Here is a 15,850-nt window from a genome sequence, read left to right on the forward strand (position 1 = left end):
CCAAAAAGAAACAATTCAAGTACTGTGGAAACACAATCAGGATAACACAAGATTTAGCAGCTTCTACATTAAGGGACTGCAGGACATGGAATATAATGTTCCAGAGGGCAAAGGACATAGGATTACAACCAAGAATCACCTACCCAGCAAAACTGAGTATAATCCTTCAGAGGAAAAAATGGTCATTCAGTGAAATAGAGGGCTTTCAAGCATTCTTGATGAAAAGACCAGAGCTGAGTAGAAGATTTGATTTTCAAATACAAGAATCAAGTGGAACATGAAGAGGTAAACAGGAAAGAGAAATCATAGGAGACTTACTAAGGTTGAACTGTTTACATTCCTGCATGGAAAGATGATATTTGTAACTCATGAGACCTCTGTCAGTATTAGAGTAGTTGAAGGGAAAACAAATATATGTATGTAGATAGATAGATAGATGGATAGATAGATAGATAGATAGATAGATAGATAGATAGATAGATAGATAGATAGATGGCACAGGGTGAGTTGAAGATGAAGGGGTCATATCTGGAGAATAAAATTAAGGGATGAGAGAAGATTATACTTGGAGAAGGAGAAAGGGAGAAGTAGAATGGGGTAAATTATCTCACCAAAAAAACGATAAGAAAGGGCTCTTACAGTGGAGGGGAAACGGGGGAAGGTGAGAGGGAATCAGGGAATCTTATTCTCATAGGATTTGGCTTAAGGAGGGAATAACATACACACTCAGTCGGGTATGGGAATCTGTCTTACCCTACAGGAAAATAAAGGGAGAAGAGGACAAGAGAATAGGGGGTGATATAGAGGAGGGCAGATTGGGAAAGGGGGTAATCAGAAGCAAATACTTCTGAGGAGGGACAGGGTCAAAAGAAAGAATAGAATAAATGGGTGGGCAGGATAGGATTAAAGGAAATAGAGTTAGTTTTTGACAACATGCCTACTATGGAAGTGTTTTGCATGACTGCAGATGTATGGCCTATACTGAGTTGCTTGCCTTTTCAATGAGGGTGGGTGGGGAGGGAGGAAGGGAGAAAATTTGGAACCCAAAGTTTTAAAAACACATGTTTAAAAAAAATGTTTTCACATGCAACTGTGAAATAAGATATACATGAAATGGGGTACAGAAGTCTATCCTGCCCTACAGAAAAATAGGGGAAGGGGAAAAGAGAAGGGGGGGAGAGATAAAAGGGAGGGCAGACTAGGGGAGGGGGTATTCAGAATGCATTCCATCTTGGGGTGGGGGGAGGGGTGAGATGGGGTGAAAATTTGGAATTCAAAATTTTGTGGAAGTAAATGTTGAAAACTAAAAATAAATAAATTTATATTTTAAAAAATGAAAAAATAAAAACAAAACAACACTATGAGGTAAATACTCTTATTAACCCCATTTTATAGATGGTGAAACTGAGGATCAGATAAATTAAGTGACTTTCCCAGTCGTATAGCTAGTAAGTTTCTGAGTCAGGTTCTGAACTAAGGACTTCCTGATTCCCAGTCTAGCATAGACCTTTTAGCCAAACAACCATTTGAAAAAGTTTTCTGGTAAAAGAAAGTCAAGTGTCATATGTACTCAGGTAAAGATGAGCTTAATTAATTCTTTTTTTTTGGGGGGGGTCAGGCAATAGGGATTAAGTGACTTGTCCAGGGTCACACAGCTAAGTAAGTGTTATGTTTCTGAGGTTGGATTTGAACTCAGGTCCCCCCGAATACAGGGCCAGTGCTCTATCCACTGAGCCACCTAGCTGCCCCAGCTTAAGTAACTCTTGAGGAGCCAGAGAGCAAGAATGAAGGCTGCTGATCTTTTGTAGCAATGTATTCATTTTGTCTTACATGGCTTCCTAGAATCTTGAAAGCAATTGAATGACCTACCCAGTGTAACCCCAGTCCCAACTGTGTCGATGGACTTTGGAACTGGGCTTACATCAGAATCATCTAGCCAGTAGAAATCATTCGTGAGGTTTGAACCAGGGTCTTTCTGACTCTAAGTCCAGCTCTCTATCCATTAAACAACACTATTTCTCTCAAATAAAATGTCTTGATATGGATTTGTATTTAATTTCAGAGATTAAAAAATTTAAAGTTACTGCTCTATTTATTGAAAACACTTATGACAATACAAGCAAAGGCAGGGAGAGGGCATGAAGCACAGTGCATAAGGAACAGAGAAGGCCAGTTTGGCTGGATCACAGAGTGAGGAAAGAGAATTAATTTACGATGAAGCTGTGAAGATAAATTGGCACGAGAATATGAATGACTTTGAAAGCTAAACAGTTTATATTTTGTCCTAGATAAAGACAGTGGTTTATTGATTAGGGCAGTGATATGGTCAATTCTGTCCTTAAAAGGAAAAAAATACCTTTGGCAGTAATGTGGAAGCCAGGGTAAGTAGGAAAAAAGTTGAGGCAAAGACATTAATAAGCAATTGCAATAATCTAGGCAAGAATTGATGATAACCTGAATTCCGGTGGTGGCTATGAGTACAAGGAGTCAGAAATGCATAGATGTCGTGGTAAAAAAAACAAAGAAAAAAAAAACCGAGGGTGGGAAATGGATTGAATATTGTAGAGAGAGAGTGAGGAACTGAGCATCATGCCCAAGTTATAAACCTTGGAGACTGAAAGAATGTTGGGACCTTAATAGAAATGGGCAAAGTAGGAACAGAGGTGGGTTTAATGTTCTTTATTATCTACCTTCTGAAATGAATATTGCTCATTGTGTCTAATCTAAGTGCTTTTTTAGTCTTATTTCACTTGAATTATTATGGTTATTGTGCATATTGTTGTCTTGGCTCTCCATAGGAGTATAGTCAGTTCAAACCAGCTCATGAAAGCCAGTGATTCATTTTTGAGTGTGAGCATTCACACCTCAGAAATAAGCAGATAGTACAAATCAAGGTTTGGTTTATTGTTTTGTTGATTGTCTAGGCTAATTAAAGTGATGAAGAAAATTCAAATAATGCAGATTAAATTTAAAGGTGTGTCCTGTATAATTTTCTCCCAGACAACACATTGTTAATCCTTTTCCAGCATACCCCTAATTCTATATTACTTCAGCAATCTTCCCATGTTTCTCTGAATTCTTCATATGGCATAATCATATTTGATTACACTCATGCGCTACCATTTGTTTATACATTCCTTAATTGGTTAATACCCAGTTTTTTGCTGCTACAAAAAAGGGAAGCTATGAATATTTTCTCATATGTGGGGGCCTTTCCCTATTGTATTTGGTTTCCTTGATATGCATGCCTACTTGTGGGATTTATAGGCCAAAGGGTATAAAAACTTTTGCAATTTTTTCTCATAAAATTGCGAATTATCTTCCAGAATGGGTTGTGCCAATTCATAGTTCTATTTGTAGAGTCTATTAATGTCTGTCTTCTTATAGTCCCTCTGATACTGTTTAAGTCTTATCCAAATATTTGCCAATTTTATGGAATTCCACACTTTCCCAACTCTGTCTTCATTCATGACATTCCTCCCCACTGGATTCTCCTTTTCCATGTTAAAATTACCCATGCTTCAATTTCCAGATTAAATTCTACTTCCTCCAAAACAATGTCCAATGTCACTCTAAACTAAGAGTTCTTAACCATTTTTTTTTTATGCCATGGACTCATATCTTGGTCAGTCTGGTAAAATCTACGGATCTCTTCACAGAATAATGTTTTTAAATGTATCAAAGAAAATACATACAATTGCAAAGAAGACCAATTAGAGTGAAATACATTTATCATTTTTTAAAGTTCTAGGACCTTAAGTTAAGAATCTTAGCACTAGGCAAACATATCTTCCTTTGAACTCTTAAAATGCTTTGATTTATTATTTTGTTGATTTCTAGACTTAAGTGATGAAGAAAATGTAAATAATTCAGATTAATCCTAAAAGTGTGTCCTGTATAATGTTTTTCCCTGGAGAACTCATTATTAATCCTTTTCCAGCATACCCCTGGTTCTACATCACTTTATACAACTCTTCTCATGATTCTCTGAATTCTTCATATGGCACAATAATGTTCTATTACATTCTTAGACCTCTTACAACATCACGACCAACTTTTCTTCAGTAGCCACTCTACCTAGAACTGTGTTAGGCTGCTAGGATATTTAGATAAAGTAGGAACCTTGCCCTCAAGGAATTTGCATAATCATGATACTTTAAATTCTGCTTTGTATTTAAATTATTTGTGTATCTTATATACCTTAAATAAATTATAAAACCCTTGATGTTGGAGACCACTTTTCATACATCCTTCTACCCCTCCAATGCCAATTAATAAAAACAACAACAGTAGCTGACATTTATAGCTGTGCCAGGCACTGTACTAAGTACTTTACAAATATTACCTTATTTGATTCTCACAACAATCGTGGAAGGTAGGTAATGTTATTGTCCCTATTCTACAAAAGGGAAAACTGATTGAAGTGACTTGCCCAGACTTCTAAGTGTCTGTGTTCAGATTTGAACCCAGGTCTTTCTGACTCTAGGCCCAAATCCTGTCTTGGTGCCTTTGTGTAGGCTGGCCCCCATGCCTAGAATGTATTCCCTCCTCACCTCCCCTTCTTAGAAGCCAAAACATCCTCCAAAGCCTAGCTGAAATGCTACCTCTTACAGAAGGTCTTTTCTGATCAAACCTTACCCCCTAGCTGCTAGGACCCACCCACCCCCAAAATGACTTTATCTACTGTTCATATATTTTATATTTATCTCTATGGGCACAATCTGTTTCCCCATAGGAGGTTTAGCTCTGTGAACATAGTTGCTGCTTTGTTTGTGTATCCCAGGTGCGTAGCACATGGGGCCTGGTACATAGTAAATGCTTAATAAATTCATACTACTACTACTACTACTACTACTACTACTACTACTACTACTACTACTACTACTACAGCTAGCTAGCGTTTAGATGTTGCTTTAAGCTTTGCAAAGCATTTTACAAATATGCCATTTTATCCTCAAAACAAACCTGGGAGTAGGTACTATTATCCTCATTTTAAAGATGAGAAAACTGTGGCAGATAGAAATCTGTGATTTTCCTAGTGTTACACAGCAAATGTCTAAGGTCAGATTTTTATTCAGGTCTTCCTGATTCCAGGTCCAGAACTCTAGCCACTACACCATCCAGCTACCTAGCAGCTGATTAAAAGATTAAAATAGGAGCAGAGGAGTAAGCCTAAATTGTTTTTGGCACAGTACATGGTATTTGTCAAAGATATCAAGCTTTTCCCTAAAACAAGACCCATCTTTTTAATATCAATATTCATAATACTGGAATATCAAAAACAACTTGCCAGTCATAGAATATCACAGTTTCAGAAAAATTAAAGTTGAAAGTCACCCAAGGGGCAATGAAAAGATGTGGCAGGCATGAGTGGGCTGCAACACATCACTAACGAAGAATCGCACAACAGAGATGGCATCAGAGAGATACACAAATGGAAAAGGAGGTGGGCTAGTCATGATAGCTAGAGCAAGGGGAGGATAACACATATTTATTCACTGGTATTCATGAAATATAAAGATGTTACTGAGGGAGGTACCATAAATAGCAATGCAGGAAAAATTCTAGATTTATCATCAGAGGCTCTGGGTCCAAATTTCGCCCTACGACTTGCTACTCAAGTGTCCTTGGACTAGGCACTTAAAGAATCATAGCCTCATTTTTCTCTTTATGTAAAATGACAGTGTTAGTGAAGATGATCTTAAAGGTTCCCTCAGAGTTCTAAATCTTATTTTTTATATTTTATTTTTTCCAATTACATGTAAAAACAATTTTAGCATTAATTTTTTAAAATTTTGAGTTCCAAATTCTCTCTCTCCTTTGCCTTTTATTGAAAAGTCAATCGTATATATAAACATATATAGCCATGTTGTGAAAGAAACACAGAACAAAAAAAAGGAAAATAAAGTTTTAAAAAAGTATGCTTCACTCTGCCTTTAGACTTCATTGATTCTTTCTCTAGAGGTAGATAACTTTCTTTTTTTTATCATAAGCCCTTTGGAGTTATATTGGATCATTGTATTGCTGAGAATAGCTAAGTCATTCACAGTTGATCATCATACAACATTGCTATTACTGTATACAAGTCCTCCTGGTTCTGCTCATTCATTTTATATCAATTCATAGAAGTCTTTCCAGGTTTTCCTGAAACCATCCTATTCATCATTTCTTATATACATTAGTATTTCATCACAATCATATATTACAACTTGTTCTGCCATTCCCCAACTGATGGACATCCTCTCAATTTCCAATTCTTTGCCACCACAAAAAGAGCTGTTACAAATATTTTCCTTTAAAAAAAAATCTCTTTGGGATACAAACCTGGTAATGGTATTACTAGATCAAAGGGTATGCACAGTTTTATGGCCCTTTGGGAGTAGTAGCAAACTGCTCTCCAGAATGGTTGAATCAGTTTGCAACTCCACCAACAGAGCTTTAATGTCCCATTTTACCTCATTCCCTCCAATGTTTGTCATTTTCCTTTTCTGTTACATTAGCCAGTCTGATAGGTGTGAGGTGATACCTTTCATTTACATTTCTCTAATAATAGTAATTTAGACCATTTTGTTACATGACTATAGACAACTTTGATTTCTTGGTCTGAAAACTACCTGTTCATACCTTTTGACCATTTCTCAATTGGGGAATGATTTGTATTCTTATAAATTTAACTCAATTCTCTATACATTTGAGAAATGAGGTCTTTATCAGAGAAATTTGCCTTTTTTGTGTCTCTTGACACTTGTATCTGAAAATCAAATTTTCTATTCAACTGTGGTCTTTTTATTAAGAATGCTTGAAAATCCTCTATTTCATTAAATATTCACTTTCCCCCCTGAAGGATCATGCTCAGTTTTTCTGAGTATGAGATTCTTGGTTGTAATCCTAGATCCTTTGCTCTCCAGAATATCATTTTCCAAGTCCTCTGATTCTTTAGTATAGAAGCTACTAAATTTTGGGTTATCATGACTGTGGCTCCACAATTTTTTTCTTTCTGGCTGCTTACAATATTTCCTCTGATTTGGGAGCTCTGGAATTTGGTTAAAATATTCCTGGGAGTTTTCATTTTGAGATCTCTTTCAGAAAGTAATTGATGGATTTTTTTTCACTTTAGATTTTTATCCTTTGGTTCTAGAATATCATGGCAGTTTTCCTTGATGATTTCTTGAAATATGATGTCCAGGCTCTTTATTTTTTTTATCAAGGCTTTCAAGCAATCAATAATTCTTAAATTATCTCTTCTTGATCTATTTTCCAAGTCAGTTGTTTATCTAATGAGGTATTTCACACTTTCTTCTATTTTTTTCATTCTTTTGACTTTGTTTTATTTTTTTGTGATGTCTCATGAATTCATTAGCTTCCATTTGCTCAGTTCTAATTTTTAAGGAATTATTTTCTTCAGTCAGCTTTTGTAACTCCTTTTCCACTTGGCCAATTATACTTTTTAAGAGTTCCCTTCGGTGAATTTTTGTACCTCTTTTTCTATATGTCCAATTCTGATTTTTAAGGAGATCTTCTCTTCCATGATTTTTTGTGCCTCTTTTACCATTTGGCTTATTTTTTTTTAAGGTGTTATTGTCTTCAGTGCGTTTTGTGCCTCCTTTACTAAGCTGCTGACTCTTTTTTCATGATTTTCTTGAATCACTCTCATTTCTTCTCACAATTTTTCTTTTATGTATCTTATTTGAGTTTTATAATCCTTTTTGAGCTCTTCCAGGGATTCTTTTTTGAGTCTGAGAACAACTCACATTTTTCTTTGCAACTTTACATGTACCTATTTTGACTTTGTTGTTTTCTTCCAAGTTTGTATCTTGATCTTCCCTGTCACCAAAGTAACTTTCTATGCTCAGGTTCTTTTTCATTGTTTACACATTTTTTTTTCCAGCCTAATCTTTGACTTTTAACTTTATGTTGAATTTGGGCTCTGCCCCTGGGGTGGAGGAAGCACTGTTTCAAGCTTCAGACCTTTCTTGCTGCTGTTTTCCAAGCTACTTCTGTGGATCTGTAGGTTTTCAGTTCTTCCAAAGTGGTATGATCTAAGGTGAGGAGTGCTCACTGCTCTTTTGGCCTGGTCTGGATTATAAGCAACCACAAACACTCTTCTCTACTCTAAAACTGTGACCAGGGTCCCCACTCTCCTGTAGTCGCATCCTCTAGTGAGCACATGCTCCTTCTGTCCCTGGAACTGCAACTCAAAACCACATAAGGGCAGTGCAACAGAGTCCTGCACCAGCAAACAGTCTATTATAATCTCCTGACTTGTTTTCTGACTCCCTTGCCAGCTACGGTTTGAGAGCTCCAAAAGCCCTACCACTGCTTACTGGGATGTAGCCTATGCTGTGCTGTGTTCCACTCTCACACCAACGAGACAGACATTTCCTGCTAACCTTCTAAGTTGTCTTGGGAGGGAAAATTGTTTCACCCCATCCTTTTGTTGGTTCTGCTGCTCCAAAATTCATTTTGAAGTGTTAGTTTAAAGTGTTTTGGAGGGTAATTTGGAAATGCTCAGGCAAACCCCTGCTTTTACTCTGCCATCTTGGCTCCACCCTTCTACCACTCTAAATCTATTATATTATAATTCTGTGATCTAAGCAGTAATTCTAAATCTGGAGTCCATGAGGTTTTTTTCTTAATATACAATTCTGATACCTGTATTTCAGTATAATTGGTTTCCTTTATAGTCCTACACATTTTATCTTATTCATTTAAAAACATCATTCTGAGAAGGGATCCATAGTCTTCACCAGGCTGCCAACATGGTCCTTGAGACAAAAAAAAAATGTTGAAAAGCAATCAAAGAAGGTCACAAGTATGTTAGCAGGAGCCCTTGTGGAAAAGATTTACAATAGGATATGAACAAATATTTCAAAGAAGGAGAAGAAATGGATGGGTTGCAATCTACATTACTGGAGTAAGTATTCACATTAGTAAGATCATGAATTCATCAAAGGATTGAAGAAAGTGCCAAAGAAAGAACTCTGACTAAATGATGGAATCTTTTGCACTTTAGTCTATCTCTGATTTCATCATTACCAAGGGGACCAGGGAGTGGTCTTTAATGGGTTAGATATCCTGTGGGATAGATGGCAAGTTGTCTGATAGATATTTCTCATACAGAAACACCTGTGCGTGCAGAGGTAATTGCTTGGCAGTTTTGCTCATTGTCTGAGAAATCTTGCAAAGAAAATTGATACAGGAATACCCTGCTGGGCCGAAAAACTCACCCGTCTGAAATTGGCCATAACAGGCTGATAGCAGCCTTGGAATTAACATCTGATAAAAATTACCCTTATAGCCAGCAGTTACAGACAGGGTAGCAATCAAATGAGCCTGAAACTTCTTGTCTCAGGAGAAAATGAAAATGAGTCACACCAAGAGGCTCGTCCTAACAAGAATAGGCAGGGAGCCCCAGTCCCACGACTTTTCACAAGGACCACATTCACTTCCCGGAGATTACTTTGGCCATAAGAGTCAGAAGCACAGAGCCCAACAAGTAATCGAATCCATGAGCTATTTTAATAATAAATTGTTTGCTTGCCTTTCCACTAAGAGTGGTTGGCTTTGGCCACGTTTTGAATTCAGCAAACATCTTAAAACCGGCTTTCAAATGCTTTTGGTCCTCTCCATCCAAAACGTGTTGAGCAAAGCATCCTCCACCCCAACTTCATTTTTTTGAAACCCACATGTATTTTAAAGGAAATGTTACTCACATTGTTTTGACTCATTTACACATTAAACACCAAAATATTGTTTAGTGTCAGTATGCAGATGTCCAAGATGACTATTGAAGTGTTTTTATAAAGCTGTTTTCCTTCAAAACAGGAAGTTTCATCTTGCCAAGGGTAAACAAAGTACAAGTTAAAGGCCACTTCTAAACATGAAACTCACGCCATTTTAGTGGGTTCTAAATTTGGCACCGTACCTTTTCCCATCCTTTTGTTTAATGTGGTTCCCTGTCTTCCTGTAGAAACCAAGCCCCCAAAGCCACACTGGTATGGAGGATGAAAGTGCAACCATGGAGGAAAGGCAAACAACAAACAGAGGTAAAGTGCTTGCTTGCACCTTTCTTTTCCAGGCTTACAAGTATCTTCCAAAACAACTCACCACAATTCTGCAGCTGAGAAACTGAGGCTCAGATACATTAACTGCTTTTCCTCATGGGCCCAAAGCAAACCTGGGGTTTAGCCAAGAATCCAAGCCAGCTCTTTTCCTGCCCTACTCGTCTTGTGCTCTAAACCTTCGCCAGCCCTCCCTCCCAGTTGCAGACAGGATACAGAGTTTATGCCCTCCAGGCAAGCGATGGGCTAGTTTCAAAGACATCATTTTCAGATTAGCTGTAAATAACCAAGCCATGCAGCTTCTTGCTTCCGAAAGCCAGAACGCACCTCATCATGTGTTTCCCACCCTGCCAAAGAAATGGACCCAGCCCAGGTTTAATTCAGTGTGGGTCCCCAGGAATCTTACGATGGAGTGTCAGCAACTGCTCCGTGGGTGGGCAATTGAACAACCCCCATACCATACCACAGAAAAAGTTATTGGCTCTGCTCATATTCTTTCCCAAGTATTTGCAGATTCTTTTGCCTGGTGCTATGGTTCTCAGAGGTAGACATCTCTGTAATTTAGATGTACTTCCAAATGTCTTTACAAAATGCAAAGTACTCCTTGGCCTGCACTTCGGAGGTGGCTGGTGCCAGAAACCTATCCGCATTTTTTTCCCTTTTAAATTCTAATTCTAAACTTTTCCCTTTACATTTGGCCCTAGAATTCTCATGGAATATCTGCATGAAGGGATGTGGAGTGGGCATGAAGGATGAAGAAGGGAAATTCAACAACAAAATGCCATTCATTTTAGGCTAAACTTTTGTGACATTAAATGATGATTTTGATGAATTCTTTCTGACTTGTATTACACGCCTTTTCTAAATAACGTGAGCCTTGCTGGGAGTCTTCCCCCAGTCAAACATATAATGCTTCTATTTTAACTCTTCTAAACCATAAGACATGTTATTTATCTCCTCCCTGAAGCTGACCTTGAACCAATTAAAAAATCTTGCCATATTTAAAATAACCAAATATGCATATGAGATTTACATTGGAAATTTTAGAGAACAGTTTGTAGAACATATTTTCTACCTGTTGCCCCTTGTAACAAGCTCAGTACACAAGTTCACATGTTATCTTAACTCTGCCTTCTTAGAGAAATACAAGAGGTAAGATGATTTGACAAGAACCCACTTCCCCAGACCTTATGCTCACAATGTTATGATTTATTCACTTCTTTGTACGCATGTGTAAGGAGTATTGACTTAACTGCAAATTGCATGCACACTTCAAAAAGAGTTTAGAAACTCCTTTAGAAATTCTCTAGGAATGCCCTTGGAATGTGTCAGGAATTTTGCCATGTTATATTATTCTCTTTCCCTTTCCTCTTTAATGAGGTGTAGCCTATTTAAGTTAAGGCTGTTTCTACACTGGCCTCATGAACACATTATAATTCACCATTTTCGTCCTGGGGTATTGATTTTTAAAGCTAGATTTTAAATGGTCAAAGATCATGTGAAAGTGATCAAAGCCAAATAAAAGTTGAAGAATAATCTTTTGGATTTGTGATATCAGACAAATGATTTTGAGAATTTGGTCAATCTGAGTAAGTTTGACTTTTGCTGTGCATTGATCATGTTTGCTCTAACTGGCGATTCCAAACTATTTTCATGGATATATACAAGAGAAGGACAATGGAATACAAAGGAGAATTTAGCAAGCCAATTCTCTTACATAAAACATGCTGCTGGACATTCCAATAAACACCAGAAAGATTTTCTTTTTAATTTCATTACAGGGGCATGGAGCATATTCCTAGAGAATAATGAACATAAAATGTCACAAGGCGTACAGGGATTGAAGAGCATTGATTACACAGAACAGAAGCTGATACAAATAAGACTGGGTGCTATGAGTATAACAGAGATGCACTGCAGTATTTATGAGCAATTTTGTGGCTCCTAAATGCTTATGAAAAGGATATGCGTTTGGACTCTTAAAAAAGTCTAAAAAAGACTTCAATGAGCCAATTTATTAGCAATTCAGCTCATTATTTAGTCTCAATGTCAAATAGACTTAATATAGGAATAAAGCTTGATGAAAATAAAATATCAAAATTTGTCTTAAGTATTTTTGGTGTATATTCTTTCCATATTTTGCTTATTTAAAGGGCTCATATCAAAGAGGCCCAGAGATTGCTATATCTTCCTGATAACTACCTAGAATTAAAATGTCATTGTTAAGTCACATTGAACTTCCAAACTACGTTGAAATATCCATCTTTATGCAAAGACAGCTAGACACTTAGTGTCAAATGTTGGTGATGGATTTGCAAATCACAAATGAATAGAGTTTGAATATGGAATATTTAATTTCTAAGATGGAATCCCAAACTCACTCTATTTTTCCAAGTTTTGAGTTTCAGGATAAAATATTTGGAGGATTTGAACTGAGAGCATTTTCAGAAAGGTAGACACTAAAACACTGTGTTTTCTGTCTTCCCATGGGCAAACTGCGAAAGGTCGATCATTTGAAAGGAGAGGGGTGGTGGTGATCATATGAGTTTCACCTGTCAATTTGAACATCTCCTTCTCTTGGTTCTCTCCCTATCTGTTTGTTCCTCAGAAGCTGGATTATCTTCCAGATCATACCCTCTCACTGTAGATGTCCCACAGGGTTCTTCCTTGGTCCCTCTTCTTTTCTCCCTCTATACTCCTTCATTTAATAAGTTCTTCAGTAACCAGGGATTTAATTACCATCTCGATGCTTAATATTATCAACTTCTCTGCTCACCACCAATGTCTCATTTGTGACTTCCTTTAAGACATCTTGGAACTAGATGTATAGTAGACATCTTAAACTCAACATGTCCAAACCAAACTACTCATCTTTCCCCTACCTCCTACCTTCTCTGTTACTGTAGAGGATAACATCATCCTCTGTTCCTCACTATCTCTCATCCCCTCTATATCCAGGAGCCCTGAATTCAAATCTGGCCTCAAACACTTGACATCTGTGTGACCCTAGGCAAGACACTTCAACTCTGTTTTCCTTAATTTCTTTATCTGGCAAATGGGGATACTAATAGTAGCTACCTTGCAGGGGTTGTGATGAGGATAAAATGAGATAAAATTTGTTAAGCACTTTGCAAATTTTAAAGTATCATGTAAATGCCAGCTGATACTATTATTACTTAAGAACTCTGATCAGTGAAATGAGTAACCATGATTACAGAGGATTTATGAAGAAAAGATCAATGCACCCTTCATCTCAGAATACACAGAATGAGAAGCATATTTTTAGACATGGCCAGCACTGGGGTTTGTTTTGCTTGACTATGCTGATAAAGTAGAATGGTTCTATCTTTTTCCTTCCTTCCTTCCTTCCTTCCTTCCTTCCTTCCTTCCTTCCTTCCTTCCTTCCTTCCTTCCTTCCTTCCTTTCTTTCCTTTCTTCTTTCCTTCCTTTTTTACTCTTTTTCTTTTCCATAGGTCAGGAAATACTTTTGTTGTTGTTTAGTCATTCAGTCATGCCCAACTCTTCATGACCCCATGGACCATAGCACCCCAGGCCCCTCCATCCTCCACTATCTCCTAAAATCTGTCCAAGCTCATGTTCATTGCTTCCATGACACTATCTATTTATCTCATCCTCTGCTGTCCCCTTCTCCTTTTGCCTTCAATCTTTCCCAACATCAGCATCTTTTCCAATGAGTCTTGTCTTCTCATTATATGGACAAAGTATTTATTCTTCAGCATCAGTATTTGTCCTTCCAGTGAACAGCCTGAATTAATTCCTTTAATCATTGATGGATTTGATCTCCTTGCTGTCCAAAGGACTCTCAAAAGTCTTCTCCAACACAACAATTTGAAAATGTCAATTTTGTGACACTCAGATTTCCTCATAGTCAAACTCTTACAGCCATACATTACTACTGGAAAAACCATAGCTTTGATTATATGGACCTTTGTCAGTAAGGTTATGTCTCTGCTTTTTTGTATGCAGTCCAGATTTGCCATAGCCTTCCTTCCAAGGAGCAAATGTCTTTTAATTTTATGGCTACAGTCACCATCTGCAGTGATCTTTGAGCCTAAGAATATAAAATTTGATACTGCTTCCATCTCTTCCCTGATAGGACACATAGGAGAGATAACAAAGCTATAATACTCAATCATGGAAAAAGTAATATTTGAAAAAAAATAAAGATGGAAAGGGTAAGAAGGGTAAGAATTTTGGTTAAATTCCAAAGAAAACAAGCTACATTGCTAGTGGTGCTCTGGATGCAAACAACTATACCAATAACTATGATGCTAGTAACCATGATGCTGTTCCCTTGACACTGTGCCTTGACTATATTTATCTAGCTCAAATTTTCTTCCACAGGTTATTCAAGGGTAGGGCAATACATGTGTCCTGTTTTGCCCTCTCTCAGAGAGAAAAGAGAGAGTACACACACACACATACACACACACTCTTCCAGAGAGCATGTGTTTACATCCTATAAAAGGAAAGACTCATACTAATTGAGTTTTCATCCCTATGCAGATTTGATTTAAAATATGAAATATGGCATCTTATTATTAAATCACAAGTCTATGGGACCCTTTGCAGCATAGTCCTCAGGGAGAAGCAATTTCTGGAAATGATTAGCAAGGGTTTTGAATCACAAATGGTATGATTGCACAGCAGGCCAAATATGCCTCAGAGATCTGGGGGTCAGTTCATATTCTTGATAAGTTTCACCTCACTGAAACTCAAATCCAGGGTTTTATATGATTGTCAGGCTGCTTGGAAGGAACAGGCCAGAGAAGCCTTAATTAGCCATTGACTTGATCTAGGCTCTTGGCTATTCATTCTTCCCTTTGTTCCTCCATTCCATCACTTACTTTGAGATGACTCCCACACACTAACCCACTGATCTCCTCTAATGTTTTCCAGGTTTACAAGTTAAGGAAAGAGGGATGCCATTGTATTTACATGATAAGAATACATTTACATAGACTTCAGAATGTCTAAGTAGACTTGTCAGGTAGAGTTCCAAGTAAATATGATTACTGCTAGTCTCCTGCACTCTAATTTCAGACTCACAGAAACCTTCATTCTCTATTCTCTTTGTTAGGATGAAGAAAAACACCACTCCCTCCACAATAATAGATAGAGAGAGAGATGACACATAGGCTCTCGCTCTCTCTCGCTCTCTCTCTCTCTCTTCATGGCACTGGAAGCTCTGGTTATGAACCCAGGTCTCTTATTCTCATTAAATACAGTTCAATACCCAAAGAGCAAGAAGAAAAATTGGTGAATGAAAAATTAATTTAGTTCAATCAAACAGCTGGTCAATTTGGTGAGAAAATTCATCTCACTCCTTGTTTGGCTCTATGAAGAAAAGACAACGACATATATTTCAACCAGCTATGTTGACTATGTGTGGATTTAAAATTCTCTCCTTTCTCTGGTAGGCCTTCTTCTTTCCAACCTCTTGTGTGCCCTATTACCAAATGAATTCATTATGTCATGCACCTTATTCAAAACTGAGGCTAACATCCACACCCCTTAGGTTGACATCTGAGATTCCCCACAAGCTGTCCTTAGACTAACTTTCTATCCTTACTCTTCCAGCAATACTCCCCTAAAGAGGACCTCTATTTTATCCAGACTAATCTGTTCATTGTATCTTAAATCCACACTTTCCAGCCTCTATGTACATTTCATTCTCTACTCTTTTTCTCACATCAATCCTCCACATGAAATTTTGTTCTGCTTATCCAAACTCTATTCAATTTTCAAGGACTAGACCAGGTTCCATC

The sequence above is a fragment of the Phascolarctos cinereus genome, unplaced genomic scaffold (assembly GCF_003287225.1).
Source record: "Phascolarctos cinereus isolate Bilbo 61053 unplaced genomic scaffold, phaCin_HiC Scaffold_5;HRSCAF=322, whole genome shotgun sequence".
Lineage (NCBI taxonomy): Eukaryota > Metazoa > Chordata > Mammalia > Diprotodontia > Phascolarctidae > Phascolarctos > Phascolarctos cinereus.